The 16,654-nt window shown below is 36.2% G+C and overlaps 1 long non-coding RNA gene across 1 annotated transcript in view; it reads left to right on the top strand.

Annotated features, from left to right (window-relative positions):
* The window catches only part of LOC131159904 (uncharacterized), an 82,863-nt gene that overhangs the window by 9,650 nt on the left and 56,559 nt on the right, over positions 1-16,654 (top strand). The gene's annotated exons all lie outside the window — the stretch shown is intronic.

Raw genomic sequence — 16,654 nt, 5'->3', positions numbered from 1 at the left:
AGTTGTCTTAAAAGTTTAGTGTGTTATTTCTATGCTTTTTTTTTTTTCTATTTACAGGGTAATTTTAGTTGTTTTAATCTTTGGCTGTAGTATTGGGCAGTTAGCTCGGAGTTTTAATTCTGGGCTTGATTTTTGTAGGTTCGAAAGAGGGTTTGTGCCTTGGATGCCCAGAGAAGTTGGCCTCCAATTTTCACCTTCATAAATACGATTGTATTGATGTTGCCTGCAAAATATTACTTCTGCTTTCTTGACTTGACATGTAATGCCTAAGATCTTATACAAACTACAGCTTGCTCTCTGCACATAGAACAAACCAAAAGGAAATTCCCTCCTAAGAACAAACCACAAGGTGCTTGTTGGGGATTGTCAAGATGTCAACTATGCAAGATGAAGTGTTTGGAGATCTTCGCATTTATCATTAGTGTTGGCACAATTTAGGATAATTGGATTTAACTCGTAATCTTCAACATTTAGGGATTTGCAATTATGTTTCATTTATTAGGGATATTATTTTCAAAAGTATGTTTCTCATTTTGGGCTTAGTTAGTATTTCCAATCTGCTTCGTGGTTCCACATCATCCCCTTGTATAGGCTTTCTCGTAAATTTAAATAATGAAAAAAATAATTTGGGAAATCATAGCAATTCCTTAAATAAGGAAACATAATTTGGGAAATAATAGCAAATCCCTAATAAGTTAAGCATAATTGTGGATTAATAAATGCTGTGAAAAATGCAAAGATCTCAAAATTTCTTAACCTTGCTTACAATAAGATGAGAATTAATCCCTAGAAAACAGATTTGCTTTATTTAATCTAATTATCCTAGAGGGAAAAAAATTTTAAAAATTAAGAAAAAATAAAGAGAGCCAAAGAAAAAAAAAGTCAAGGACCAATTCAAGTCTGTTTAGTAAGATATGCATGAATTGAAGGTCTCAAGACATATCTGCATACTTGTGGAATGGATTAATATGGAACAACAATATATATCTATGTTCTTGTGGAATGGATTAATATAGAACAACAGTATATATCTGCGTCCTTGTGGAATGGATTAATATAGAACAACAATATAGCCTGAGGGAATCATGGACATTAGTAGTATATACTAGCAGAACTACTAGCTTGTTTAGATAGTAGATAAAAGTGGCCATTGCCACAACCAAACTATTTTGATAGCTATCAAACACATAGTTGGCTAGACAGTCTATTCTTGAAGAAGGGAGAGACGGAGATGTTTAATGAGCCCATATTGATAACAGAGATGACATATAATCCCTAAGATCCACCAAGAAATTTGAACTTTTGGAAATTGCGGAGATTAAGCCATCCATAGAAGGTAAGTTTGTTGAGTTCAAAGTTGAAGACATGTGAGATTGCATACGTGGAATTCATCAATAAGTTTGTCTTCAATGACTTTATTCCCTTGAATTTTTGAAAGTTGGGGAATATTGTTCATTTCCAATTTTATGTGTCCCATCCATGCGTTCATTGTTTCAAATTCGAGGTTGAATTTTTCCAAGGGAAAATGATGGGGAATGTCAACGATGTTATGTGTGGGAAAAATTACGATAGTTGGATTTAATCATACAATTTTTCAGCTCTTTGGATTTGCAAAGGTTTCATTAATTAGGCATTTGGTATTTATTTTCCAAATTATGTGTCTGATTGTGTACTACTTCGGAACAGATCAAGATACTGGAAATATGAGAATCAAACCCTAAGTTGAATCTTGGTTTGGTTTTCTCTCTTGCTTTATTTTTCCCATTTATTTCCTATAACCTTCTTTGGGTTCTCTTAATTTTCTATTATTTTCCTAGTTCCTTCTTTTGTGCCAATCAATCCTATCTTGTCCCTATCACCTTTATCAGCCAAGCAGAAAACCAGCCCTTGTGAGCTGTTTCATGGTCATCACCACCACCACCACCATCTCCATGACCATCACCATATTTGTCTTCTTCTTCACCATTAATTACTAGTTTAATTTAAATCTTATCTTAGGTCGTGGGAATTGTCAGTGCTGGACTAGATGAGTTTTAAAATGAAGCAAAGAAAATGGTGGTTGCATTAGTTGACATGGAGCGAGCTTTTGTGCCCCTCAACACTTTATACGTCTTGTTTTAAAGATGGTATTCACTGTACAATGTTTAGCTTATAATTGTTAAGGTAGTTCATCACCAATGAGTGAAAACATTTTAGCTATGTTCAAAATTGTGGTTGACTATTAGCTCTCAAGAAATTGCAGTAGGTACTATGGTCTGGAATACTTAAATGGCTTAGCAACTTCATTTTATAGTTATATGTTTTTTTTGTAGAAAAAAAAAAAGATATATTGAGAGAGACAAATGCCTAGGCTAGGATAACCATTTAAACCTTAAAGTATGTTCTAAGGATAACCATGTTTAAACCTTAAAAAATCGTGACTTTGTCTTAGTATTTGTTAGAAAAATCCTAACTTAATCTCAAAAATCTAGCTTTCTACAGATTTTCATGTCCAACCTAGATTATTAGCCTTTCCTCTAGTCCAAACACCTTAAAGCATGTTCTAATGATAAACATGTGTAATCAAACCCTAAAAAACCATTGCTTTGCCTTAATATTTTTCAGAAAAATTGTATTTTGATCTCATACATTATAGGCCTCTTCCATCCCTAAACACCTTTGTGACCTAAAAAATCTAGTTTTATTCTGATTTTCATGTCCAACCTAGATTATTAGTCTTCCTTGATTCAAAACACCTTAAAGCATGTTTTAATGATAACCATTTGCAATAAAAGCCTAAAAAATCGTCACTTTGTCATACTATTTGTGAGAAAATCGTAGCTTTATCTCATATATTAAAGGTCTCTTCCATCTCTAAACACCTTCATGACCCCAAAAATCTAGCTTTATGCTGATTTTCATGTCCAACTAAGATTATTAACCTACCCTTGAGTCAAAACAACTTAAAGCATGTTCTAATTACAATCTTGTGCAATCAAATCCTAAAAAATTGAGATCTTGCCCTAGTATTTGTTAGAAAAATTGTATTTTTATCTCATATATATTAAAGGCCTCTTCCATTCCTAAACACCTTTATAGCCAAAAAAAATATAACTTTATACTAATTTTCATGTCCAACCTATAGCCCTTGAGTCAAAACACCTTAAAGCATGTTGTAATGATAATCATTTGTATTCAAATCCTAAAAATCGTGACTTTGCCTCAATATTTGTTAGAAAAATCGTAACTTTATCCCATAAATTTTAGGCCTTGTCCATCCCTAAACACTTTCATGGCCTCAAAAATCCAGCTTTATGCTGATTTTCATGTCCAACTAAGATTATTAGCCTTCGAGTCAAAACACCTTAAAGCATGTTGGTAAGCGGAAGTTTATGAATTCTATTAAATTAATTCTTCATATGTACATCACAATCTTTATATAATACAATTCCCTATTCTAAACAAGGAAATAATCTTCTCCTCGAATAATATCAAATCCCCCACATTTACCCACTTCCCTAATTAATTATTTACAATAATACTTGGGATTTTAACACTCCTCCTCAAGTTGGATCATAAATATTAATCATCTCCAACTTGCTAATGAGATCATCAAAGCTCTGTCGTCCTAACCCTTTAGTGAAAACATTTGCAGTTTGTTCCTTGGTAGGTACATAAATCATACAAATAATTCCTTCTTCGATTTTCTCTTTAATAAAGTGTCTGTCTACTTCCACATGTTTTGTCCTATCATGTTGAACTGGATTGAGAGAGATGTTGATAGCTGCCTTATTGTCACAATAGAGTTTGATAGGAAATTTCACCGGGACCTATAATTCTTCCAAGAGTTTCCGTAACCACAGTCCTTCACATATCCCTTGAGCAACTGCCCTGAATTCCGCTTTAGCACTACTACGAGCCACCACGTTCTATTTTTTGCTTTTCCAAGTTACCAGATTTCCCCAGACGAATGTGCAATAACCTATGGTGGATCTTCTTTCTTCCACTGATCCTACCCAATCTACATCTGTAAAGATCTCTACTTCCTTACTTTCACATTTCCTAAAGAAGAGCCCTCTTCCCGGGGATCCCTTGAGATATCGAAGGATCTTGTATACGACATCTAAGTGGGCCTCTTTTGGTGAATGCATGTGTTGGCTTACAACACTGACTGCAAATGCAATATCTGGTCTAGTATGTGATAGGTAGATTTGTTTTCCAACCAACCTCTAATACCTTTCCTTTTCAATTGGTATTCCACAATCTTCAACCCTCTTTACCACTTCAATCGGTGTTTCGTTAGGTTTGCATCCAAGCATGCCAGTTTCAATTAGGAGATCAGTAACATACTTTCGTTGAGAGACACTAATTCCCTTTCTCATTCTTGCCACTTCCATGCCGAAAAAATACTGCATTTGTCCCCAGTCTTTAACTTCAAATTTAGCAGCAGAACTTTCTTCAATCTCCCCATCTCTACTGTATCATCACCAGTAAGGATTATGTCATCAACATACACTATAAGAATTGTTTTCTTACCTCTTTCAGACTGCTGGAAGAATAAGATATGATCTGATTGCCCCTGTTGATAACCTTGATTATTTATTACTTTTGCAAATCTGTCAAACCATGCTCTGGGAGATTGTTTGAGCCCATACAAGGACTACTTGAGTTTACACACTCTGTTTTCTTCACCTTTCCCACTAAATCCAGGTGGTATGGTCATGTATACTTCTTCTTCTAACTTTCCATTCAAAAAGGCATTTTTAATATCAAGTTGTTGTAATGGCCAATTTAAATTGGCTGCCAAGGATAAGAAAACTCGTATTGTATTTAAGTTTGCCACTGATGCAAATGCCACTGTATAGTCAATGTCGTAAGTCTATGTGAATCCTTTTGCAACAAGCCTGACTTTATATCTTCCAACTGTCCCATCAGATTTATATTTCATTGTGAAGACCCATTTACAGCCCACTGGCTTCTTCCCTCTCGGCAAATTTATCAACTCCCAAGTTCCATTTTTTTCTAGAGCTCACATTTCTTCCATGACTACCTCTCTCCATTTAGGTATTTCTAGAGCTTCCTGAATGTTCTTTGGTACTTTCACCCTGTCATGGTTAGAGACAAAAGCATGATATCCTATAGACAAGTTTTTATAAGACATGTAATTAGACCAGGGGTATTGAGTACACGACCTCGTTTGTTTTCTCATTGCAATAGGTAAGTTGATATCATCAGGTACAAGATTATCAAAAGAAAGCTCAATTACCAGATCACCATTGGACATTGACTCATGGTTATTTGGAGCCATCACCGGTTCCGACGTTCTTGGTGCCTCAGGTATGAGATTCTCCCTGTTCTTTGTGTTCGGCTTTCTTGAGTAAACAAGTAATTCTGTGTTGTTTTGCTTTCCTGTATCTCCCCCTGAGGTTAAGTGTTTTTTTGTGTTTGGAAGGTCAGGAATTGATGCAATGGAAGACTCGATAGATAGGTCATGGAATGAAGCAACAGAAGGCTCAATAGATGGTACGGGTTCAGATGACACAGAATCAATAGTATAGAAGTCAAAGAACCGATCTTCACTCCATGTCTCCCCCTAAAGAGAGGGCTTTGGAAAATAAGGAGTGGTTTCAAAGAAAGTAACGTCAAAACTAACAAACAGCCTTTTGGAGACCGGAAGACACATTTAACGGCACGTGGATCCAATTTGTCCCGGTTGTGTGCATGAACATAAACAAACGTAGTACAACCAAAGATTTTTAGCTGAAGACTGGATAGAAGACGAGAGGCAAGAAAGTGTTCCTGGAATTTATGAAGAGGAGTGACAAAGAAAAGTACTCGACTTGGCATTCGATTAATGAGATGTGTGGCTGTTAAGATGGCATCGCCCTAAAAATAGTTTTCATGTTGGTAGTGAACATTAACGTCCGGGCTACTTCAAGTATATGTCTATTTTTCCATTCAGCCACCCCATTTTGTTGAGGGGTATCCACACAAGAACTCTGATGAACAATCCCATTTTCTTGAAGATAGGTTCCCAAAATAGTATTAAAGTATTTCGTACCATTATCAGTACGTAAAATTTGGATAGTAGTCTGGAACTGTGTATGGAATGAAAATTGATGAAAATGGAGCGGACTTCAGTTTTGTCTTTCAACAAGTAAACCCAACAAAGGCGAGTATGGTCATCAATAAACGTAACGAACCATTTTGTATTGGTGCGATTGAGTGAACGTGAGGGACCCCACAAATCACTATGAATCATAGTAAATGGGCGAGATGGTTTGTATATGGATGATGGGAAGGAAGTTCGATGGTGTTTTTCAAGCTCACACACTTCACATTGAAACTCAGGGAATTTTTTATTTGAACAAATAGACGGAAACAAATGTTTTAAATATTGAAAATTCGGATGACCCATTCTTGCATGCCATAACAAAAGTTCACTATCTCTAGAAATAGATACAGAATCACAAATTGTAGTATTACACAGTTCGCTCAAGCTTGCCTCCTCAAAGTAGTAGAGTCCCTCATGCGCTTTAGCAATGCCAATCGTCTTCCCCGATGATAGGTCCTGAAAAACACAATGAGATGAAACAAATTTAGCAGAACAATTCGAGTCTTTTGTTAATTGATTGATGGATAATAGATTGCAAGACAATTTGGGAACATGTAGGACTAATTGTAAAATAATCGAGTCAGATATGCGAATACTTCCTTTACCCGCAACTGGTGAGAGAGAGTCATCTGCAATTTTTACTCTCAAATTCCCAACATATGGTGAGTAGGATGAAAAACATTGAAAAGAACCAGTCATATGATTAGATGCGCCCGAGTCAATTATCCATGGAGATTTGTAACAGGATGTAGTATTGAAAGCTGTCAGATAATTACCTTGGTAAGCCAGGGAACCAGAAGACTGACCCGATGTTTGAATTGATGAAATCATTTTGTATAACTGGTCTAACTGTTCAGGATTGAATGCACTGCTTGAAGAGGTATTGATTTTTTCTCCTTGTAATTTTTCAATTGACCTGTCAGTGCTAGTCTGGTACCCACGATTTTTTTGGTATTGTCTCGGCTTCCAATCTGCCGGTTTTCCATGAATTTCCCAGCAAGTGTCTTTTGAATGACCAACATGTTCGCACCATAATTTACCTTTTTGTGGTCGTTGGCTGGATCCCCCTGGGCCTTTTGATATAAGGGCCGAGACATTAGGCCCATTAGTGTGCCCATTTAGATTTGGGGCGGATACGGGTAGGTCCAACCCAACAGGGTCATTTTGGGGCCTCAGCATTACGCGCCTTCTGCTTTCCTCCCTCCTCACTTCTGTGAATACCTCCCAAGTTGAGGGAAGACGTCGTCGGCCAAGGATGCGTCCCCTCACGTCGTCTAGATCCCGGTTCAGGCCGGCAGGAACTCGAAGAGCCTTTCGTTCTCGAGCCTCCTTCGGTATCGTGTGCTATCACCGGAGCACTCCCACTCCTCGTTGGTGCTTAAGTCAAGTTCCTGCCAGAGATGGGTCATCTCCATGAAGTACTCCGTAACGCCTCTCTCCCCTTGCCTCATCTACCACAATTGGGTCTTGATTTCGAAGATTTGCGAGTAACTCTCAACGTCGGAATACGTCTCACGAACAGCGTCCCAAACATCCTTCGTCGTTGGTAAGAATAGGTAGATTTTCCCGAGTGATGGCTGCATCGAGTTGACAAGCCAGGTGGTGACCATGGAGTTTTTAGACCTCCATTTTTGCAAGGCAACCACGTCGGTAGAGTCAGGTTTCCTCTGTTCGCCGGTAAGATTGCCAAGTCTCCCTTTTCCTTCAATCACCAACTTTATGGATTGAGCCCACTCAGGATAATTTTTCCCATTTAATTTCTCCACTGAGAGTGGAAAGGAGATGTTATCAAGTCCATTCGAACCCCCAATAGAAGTGGCCTCTGAGTCACCGTCAATATTTGCAGACGAGGTTGACCCTCTGCTGTTGACGGTGCCGTTGGCCATAGTTAGCTAAGGTTGAGAAACCCTAGCTCTGATACCATGTAAGCATAAGTTTATGAATTCTATTAAATTAATTCTTCATATGTACATCACAATCTTTATACAATACAATTCCATATTCTAAACAAGGAAATAATCTTCTTCCCAAATAATATCAAATTCCCCACATTTACCCACTTTCCTAATTAATTATTTACAATAATACTTGGGATTTTAACAATGTTCTAATGATAACCATTTGCAATCAAGCCTTAAAAAATCGTGTCTTTGTCTTAGTATTTGTTAGAAAAATCGTAACTTTATCTCATTCATTAAAGGCCCCTTCCATCCTTAAAAAACCTTCATGGCCTCAAAAATCTAGCTTTATACTGAATTTCATGTCCAACCTATATTATTATCCTAGCCTTGAGTCAAAACACCTTAAAGTAAGTTCTAATGATAATTATTTGCAATCAAATCCTAAAAATCGTGACTTTGCCGTAGCATTTGTTAGAAAAATCGTAACTTTATCGCATACGTTAAAGGCCTCTTCGATCCCTAAACACCTTCATGGCCTTAAAAATCTAGCTTTATATTGATTTTCATATCCAAACTATATTATTAGCCTACCCTTAAGTCAAAACACCTTAAAGCATTTATTAAATGCCTCTTCCATCCCTAAACACATTCATGGCCTAAAAATTCTTACTTTATACTGATTTTCACGTCCAACCTATATTATTAGCCACCTCTGAGTCAAAACACCTTAAAGAATATTCTGATGATAAACATATGCAATCAAACACTTAAAAATCGAGATCTTGCCTTAGTATTTATTAAAAAATTGTATTTTTAACTCATATATTAAAGGCCTCTTCCATCCCTAAACACCTACATGGCCTAAAAATTAACTTTATACTGATTTTCTTGTCCAACCTTTGTTATTAGTCTACCCTTGAGTCAAAACACCTTAAAGCATGTTCTAATGATAACCATTTGCTATCAAACCGTAAAAACCGTGACTTTGCCTCCGTCTTTGTTAGAAAAATCTCATACATTGAAGGCCTCTTGCATCCCTAAACATCTTAAAGCATGTTTTAATGATAATCATGTGCAATCAAACCCTAAAAAATTGAGACCTTGCCTTACAATTTGTTAGAAAAATCGTATTTTTATCTCATATATTAAAGGCCTCTTTCATCCCTAAACACCTTCATGGCCTAAAAAATCTAACTTTATAGTGATTTTCCTGTCCAACCTATATTATTAGCCTACCCTTGAGTCAAAACACAAGCATGTTCTAATGATAAAACCATTTCCATTCAAATCCTAAAAATCGTGACATTGCCTTAATATTTGTTAGAAAAATCGTAGCTTTATCTCATTCGTTAAAGGCCTCTTCCATCCCTAAACACCACATGCAATCAAACCTTAAAAAATCACGTCTTTCCCTTAGTATTCATAAAAAAAAAATTGTAGCATTATCTCATTCATTAAAGGCCCTTCCATCCCCAAAAAACCTTCATGGCCTCAAAAATGTTGCTTTATACTGATTTTCATATCCAACCTATATTATTAGCCTACCCTTAAGTCAAAACACCTTAAAGCATGTTCTAATCATAACCATTTGTAATCAAACCCTAAAATCGTGACTTTTTCTTAGTATTTATTACAAAAATCGTAGCTATATCTCATACATTAAAGCCCTCTTCGATCCTTAAACAATTTCATGGCCTAAAAAATCTAGCTTTATACTGATTTTCATGTCCAACCTATATATTATTAGCCTACCCTTGAGTCAAAACACTTTTAAGCATGTTCTAATGATAATCATTTCTAATCAACCCCTAAAAAATCATGACTTTGCCTTACTATTTGTTATATAAATCGTAGCTTTATCTACATTAAAGGCATCTTCCGTGCCTAAACACCTTCATAGCCTCAAAAATCTAGCTTTATACTGATTTTCATGTCCAAGCTAGATTATTAGTCTACCCTTGAGTTAAGACACTTTAAAGCATATTCTAATGATAACCATGAGCAATCAAACCCTAAAAAAACGTTAATTTCCGTCAGTATTTGTTAAATCAGAGGCCTCTTCCATACCTAAACGCCTTCATGGCCTCAAAAATCTAGCTTTATACTGATTTTCATGTCCAACCTTTATTATTAGCCTACACTTGAGTCAAAACACCTTAAAGCGTGTTCTAATAATAATCATGTGCAATCAAACCCTACAAAGTCAAGGCCTTGCATTAGTATTTGTTAGAAAAATCGTATTTTTATCTCATTTATTAAAGGCCTTTTCTATCCCTAAACACAATGATGCCCTAAAAAATTTAGGTTTATACTGATTTTCATGTCTATTCTAGATTATTAGCCTACTAGTAAAAACACCTTAAAGCATGTTCTAATGGTAAACATGTGCAATCAAACTCGAAAAATTGTGAGTTTGCCTTAGTATTTGTTAGAAAAATCGTAGTTTTATCTCATACATTAAAGGCCTCTTCCATCCTGAAACACCTTCATGGCCTAAAAAATCTAAGTTTATACTGATTTTCATGTCCAACCTAGATTATTAGCCTTCCTTTGAGTCAAAACACATAAAAGCATGTTCGAATGATAACCATGTGCAATCAAACCCTAAAAAATTGTGACTTTGCTTTAGTATTTATTAAAGAAATTGTAACTTTATCTCATTCATTAAAGGCTTCTTCCATCCCAAAACACCTTCATGACCTCAAAAATCTATCTCATTCATTAGCCTACCCTTGAGTCAAAACACCTTAAAGCGTGTTCTAATGAAAACCATTTGCAATCGAATCCTAAAAATCGTGAGTTTGCCTTAGTATTTGTTAGAAAAATCGTAACTTTGTCTAATACATTAAAGGCCTATTTTCAATCCCTAAGCACCTTCATGGCCTCAAAGATCTAGCTTTATACTTATTTTCATGTCCAACCTAGATTATTAGCCTACCCTTGAGTCAAAACACCTTAAAACATAATCTTATGATAACCACATGCAATCAAACCCTAAAAATCAGTGACTTTGCCTTAGTATTTGTTAAAAAAATTGTAGCTTTATCCCATATATTAAAGGTCTCTTCCATCCCTAAACACCTTCATGGCCTAAAAAGTCTAGCTTTATGCTGATTTTCATGTCCAAACAAGATTATTAGCCTACACTTGAGTCAAAATACCTTAAAGCAAGTTCTAATGATAACCATGTGCAATCAAAATATTTGTTGGAAAACTCGTACCTTTATCTCATAGATTAAAGGGCTCTTCCATCCCTAAAACACCTTCATGGCCTCAAAAATCTAACTTTATGCTGATTTTAGTGTCTAACCAAGATTTATTAGCAGCCTGCCTACGTTTAAACCAAAACACTTTAAAGCATGTTCTCATCATAACCGTGTGAAATCAGACCATGAAAAATTGTGACTTTGCCTTAGTATTTTTTAGAAAAATCGTAACTTTATCTCATTCATTAAAGGCCTCTTCTAACCACAAAGGCTTTCATACCTAACCACAAAGGCCTTCATGCCCAAAAAAAATCTTGCTTTATCCAACCATTGCCCTATCCTCGAGTCAAAACACCTAAAAGCATGTTCTAATCATAACCGCGCGCGCGCAATAAAAACCTAAAAAATTGTGGCTTTGCCTTAGTATTTGATGGAAAAATTGAGGTTTTATCTGACACATTAAAGGCCTCTTCCATCCCTAAACACCTTCATGGCCTAAAAAAATCTAGGTTTACACTGATTTTCATGTGCAACCTAGATTATTAGCCTACAGTTGAGCCCAAACACTATAAATCATGTTCTAATGATAACCTTGTGCAATCAGACCCTTAAAAATCGTGACTTTGCCTTAGTAATTGTTAGAAAAAACGTAGCTTTATCTAATACATTAAAGGCCTCTTCCAAGCCTAAACACCTTCGTGGCCCGAAAAATCTAGCTTTATACTGATTTTCACGCCAATCCTATATTATTAGCCTACCTTTGTGTCAAAACACCTTAAAGCATGTTCTAATGATAAAACCATATGCAATCAAACCCTAAAAATTGTGACTTTGCTTCTTTGTTTGAAAAATTGTGGTTTTATCTCATACGTGAAAAAGTCTCTTCAATCCCTAAACACCTTCATGGCCTGAAAAATCTAGCTTTATACTGATTGTCATGTCCAACCTATATCCTTTGCTCGAGTAAAAACACCTTAAAACATGTTCTAATGATAACCACGCTCAATCAAACCCTAAAAAACCATGACTTTGCCTTAGTATTTATAAAAAAAAAAAAAAATCATAACTTTATCTCATTCATTAAAGGCCTCTTCAACCTTCATGGCCTCAAAAATCTAGTTTTATACTAATTTCAATGTCCAACCTTGATTATTGGCTTATTACCCTTGAATCAAAACACCTTAAAGCATGTTCTATTGATAACCATGTGCAACCAAACCCTAAAAAATTGCGAATTTGCGTCAGCATTCATTACAAAAGTCGTAGCTTTATCTCATTTATTAAATGCCTCTTCCATCCCCAAACACATTCATGGCCTAAAAATTCTAACTTTATACTGATTTTCATGTCCAACCTATATTATTAGCCACCTTTGAGTCAAAACACCTTAAAGCATATTCTAATGATAAACATATGCAATCTAAAAAATCGAGATATTGCCTTAGTATTTATTAAAAAATTGTATTTTAACTCATATATTAAAGGCCTTTTCCATCCCTAAACACCTACATGGCCTAAAAATTCTAACTTTATACTGATTTTCATGTCCAACATATGTTATTAGTTTACCCTTGAGTCAAAACACCTTAAAGCATGTTCTAACGATAACCATTTGCTATCAAATCGTAAAAACCGTGACTTTGCCTTAGTATTTGTTAGAAAAATGTCATACATTGAAGGCCTCTTTCATCCCTAAACATCTTAAAGCATGTTTTAATGATAATCATGTGCAATCAAACCCTAAAAAATTGAGACCTTGCCTTAAAATTTGTTAGAAAAATCGTATTTTTATCTCATATATTAAAGGCCTCTTTCATCCCTAAACACCTTCATGACCTAAAAAATCTAACTTTATACTGATTTTCCTATCCAACCTATATTATTAGCCTACCCTTGAATCAAAACACCTTAAAGCATGTTCTAATGATAAAACCATTTCCATTCAAACCCTAAAAATCGTGGCATTGCATTAGTATTTGTTAGAAAAATCGTAGATTTATCTCATATGTTAAAGGCCTCTTCCATCCCTAAACATCACGTGCAATCAAACCTTAAAAAATCGCGTCCTTCTCTTAGTATTCATCAAAAAAATCGTAGCATTATCTCATTTATTAAAGGCCCTTCCATCCCCAAAAAACCTTCATGGCCTGAAAAATCTTGCTTTATACTGATTTTCATATCCAACCTATATTATTAGCCTACCCTTAAGTCAAAACACCTTAAAGCATGTTCTAATCATAACCATTTGCAATAAAACCCTAAAATCGTGACTTTTTGTCTTAGTATTTGTTAGAAAAATCGTTGATGCGAATCTTAATCAACGCGCGTTGAGACCCAACAACCAATATTGGAATACTTGCCAAATGATGTGAACCTCATTGACACGCGTTGAAACCCAACAAACAATATTGGAATACTTGCCCAAGAAAGCTAAAATTCAGATTTTTGATGGAAACCCCAACCCAACGTTTATAAATGAAACGTGAACTGAAGGTATAAAGTAACAAACCTCGACCCAATGATTATAATTAAATCACAAACCGAAGGTATAAAGTAACAAACCTTAACCCAATGATTATAATTAAATCATGAACCGAGGTATGAAATTTGAACGCCACAAGGAAGAATCCTTGATAAGTTCATAAGTTCTCTGAAGAACCAATAGAAGGAACAAAACCTCACATTTTTATTCCATGTTGCATTCAATGGTTGCATGCTATTTATAAAGCATGGCTGAAGAAAAGACTACAAAATAGGTAAGTAAATCAGCTAATTAATTTGTTTGAATAGTCAATCGGCCAACTAATTTGTCTAGAAAGTCAATCGGCCAGCTAATTTGTCTGGAAAGTCAATCAGCCAACAAATTTCCTGGAAAGTCAATCGGCCAAAAAATTTGTTTGGAAAGTCAATCAGCCAACTACTTGGTTGTTTGGAAAGTCAACCCAATTAAGCAAGATCAGCTCTATCAATTAAGCAAGATCAGCTCCATCAAAAACTTGGATTAAGTTTATTACACCTTCAGCTTTCTTTGGGCCAAGCTTGGAGTACCCCGTTTTTTAATAAGCCCAAATGTCTTGAATCAACCCATTAAGTGTTTCTTTGATCTTCTTGGATTTCGCTCTAGTGGTTAATTAGGTGAAGCTTGGAAATGTTCAAGAGGTTCGGAGTTTTCTGGGATTGGTAGGCTATTACCAACACTTCGTAGAGGGATTTTCCAATTTATCGACGCAACTTACGAGAAAAATGTAAGGTTTGAATGGACTGATGACTGTGAGCGAAGCTTCCAGGAGTTGAAGCAAAGGTTGGTTATAGCCCCAGTATTAGTTATTCCATCTAGAGAGGATGGGTTTGTAATATATAGTGATGCATCCCTAAAAGGGCTTGGGTGCGTATTGATGCAGCACGGCAGGGTTATTGCATATGCTTCTAGACAGCTTAAGAATATGAGAAGAATTACCCTGTGCATGATTTGGAGTTAGCTGCAGTGGTGTACACTCTTAAAATCTGGAGGCATTATCTGTATGGTGGGAAATGCAAAATTTTTACAGATCACAAGAGTCTAAAATATTTTTTCACTTAGAGAGAATTAAAAATATGAGACAAAGAAGGTGGTTAGAGCTTATTAAAGATTATGACTGTACTATTAATTACCCCCCAGGAAAATCGAATGTAGTAGCAGATGCACTGAGCAGAAAATCAGTGGGACTAGCACTAGCAGCCATGGAGATTCAGCACTTGATCCTAATGGATTTGGAGAGACTCAGCATAGAGTTGGTAGAGGATAGTCCTCAGGGTTTTGTTGCCAGCCTAGTTATACAATAGGCTATATGAGAAAATAAAAGCAGCTTAGAGAGATGATGCAGAGTTGGCAGAGGTGATGGCTAGAGTAAGGGATGGCCAGGGAGAGGAGTTCAGCATATCAGATGACGGAGCCCTGCATTTCTGTACTAGGCTACGTGTTCCCGCTGATACTGAAATCAGGAGAACTATATTGGAGGAGGCTCACAGATCACTATACACAGTCCATCCTGATAGTACTAAAATGTACAGGGCTCTGCAAGAGCACTTTTGGTGGAGTGGAATGAAGAGAGAGATAGTCGAGTTTGTCTAGCAATGCTTGACGTGCCAGCAAGTTAAAGCTGAGCACCAGAGACCAATAGGACAATTGCAGCCGTTGTTTATTCCAAAGTGGAAATGGGACCACGTTTCTATGGATTTTGTTACTGGGTTACCACCACTGCAGTAGGAATTGAATGCAATTTGGGTAGTTGTTCATCGTTTGACAAAGACTGCCCATTTTATCCCCATTAAAGTCAGCTATTCCATGGACAAACAGGCAGAGATATATGTTCAGGAGATAGTTCACGTCCATGGTGTACCAGCAATCATAGTTTCAGATCGGGATCCTCAGTTTACATCACGATTCTAGAAAAGCTTTCAGGAGGCTATCGGTACACAGTTAGCATTTAGTACAGCCTTCCATCCATAGACAGATGGTTAGAGTGAGAGGACATTTCACCAGCCCCAGTTTGAACCGTAGGAACCTAAAAAATGAGTCAAAATGGGTTCCTAATGCCAAAGAGATGAGTAATGCATAAGTTGCCACAAACCAACTAACCCCTCACACATTATTAATGTAAAATACCCTTTGGAACTAAACCTTCGTCAAACGAGCCAACGTTTCCCATGTTTGTACCATATGATCAACAAAACGAGTCAAAAACAGGGTTTAAGGTGCCTAAAACGTGGAATATGCTTTTTATTTTCACAAACCGACTACCATATACAACCATCATACTCATAAGTAAAACAACCAGTGAGAACAAAACCTGCGTCAAATGAGCCAACAGTTCCCATGTTTGTACCATATGACATACAAAAGAAGTCAAAATCGGGGTTCAAGGTGCTTAAAACAATGAATATGCATATTTCTGTCACAAATCAACTACCACCACCGTGCTTCTTGGTAAAATGACCTACGAAAATTAAAACTACATCAATTGAGCCAATGGTTCTCATGTTTGTATCGTATGACCTACAAAACAAGTAAAAAATGGGGTTTAAGGTGCCCAAAACATGGAATATGCATGTTTTTTGCCATAAACTAACTATCGCTACCTTGCTCATAATTAAAATGACCTGTGGGAACTAGTCCTTCATCGAACAAGCCAACGATTCCCAAATTTGAATCGTATGACCTACAAAAGAAGTAAAAAATTGGGCTCCGGGTGGCCAAAATCTGAAATATGCATGTTTTTGTCACAAACCAACTAATGTCACTCTACTTATAAGTAAAACGGCCCATGGGAACCAAACCTTCATCGAACGAGCCAATGATTACCACGTTTGAGCCATAAGATGCATAAAACAAGTAAAAAATAGGGTTCAAGGTTCCCAAAATGTGGTTTATGCTTGTTCTTGTCAGGGTATTTTACATACAATTTTAATAAATA

This window comes from Malania oleifera, chromosome 7, assembly GCF_029873635.1.
Source record: "Malania oleifera isolate guangnan ecotype guangnan chromosome 7, ASM2987363v1, whole genome shotgun sequence".
In the NCBI taxonomy this organism is placed as follows: Eukaryota; Viridiplantae; Streptophyta; class Magnoliopsida; order Santalales; family Ximeniaceae; genus Malania; species Malania oleifera.
Note: the sequence above shows the minus strand (reverse complement) of the source record. Positions and strands in the feature narration are given on the sequence as shown.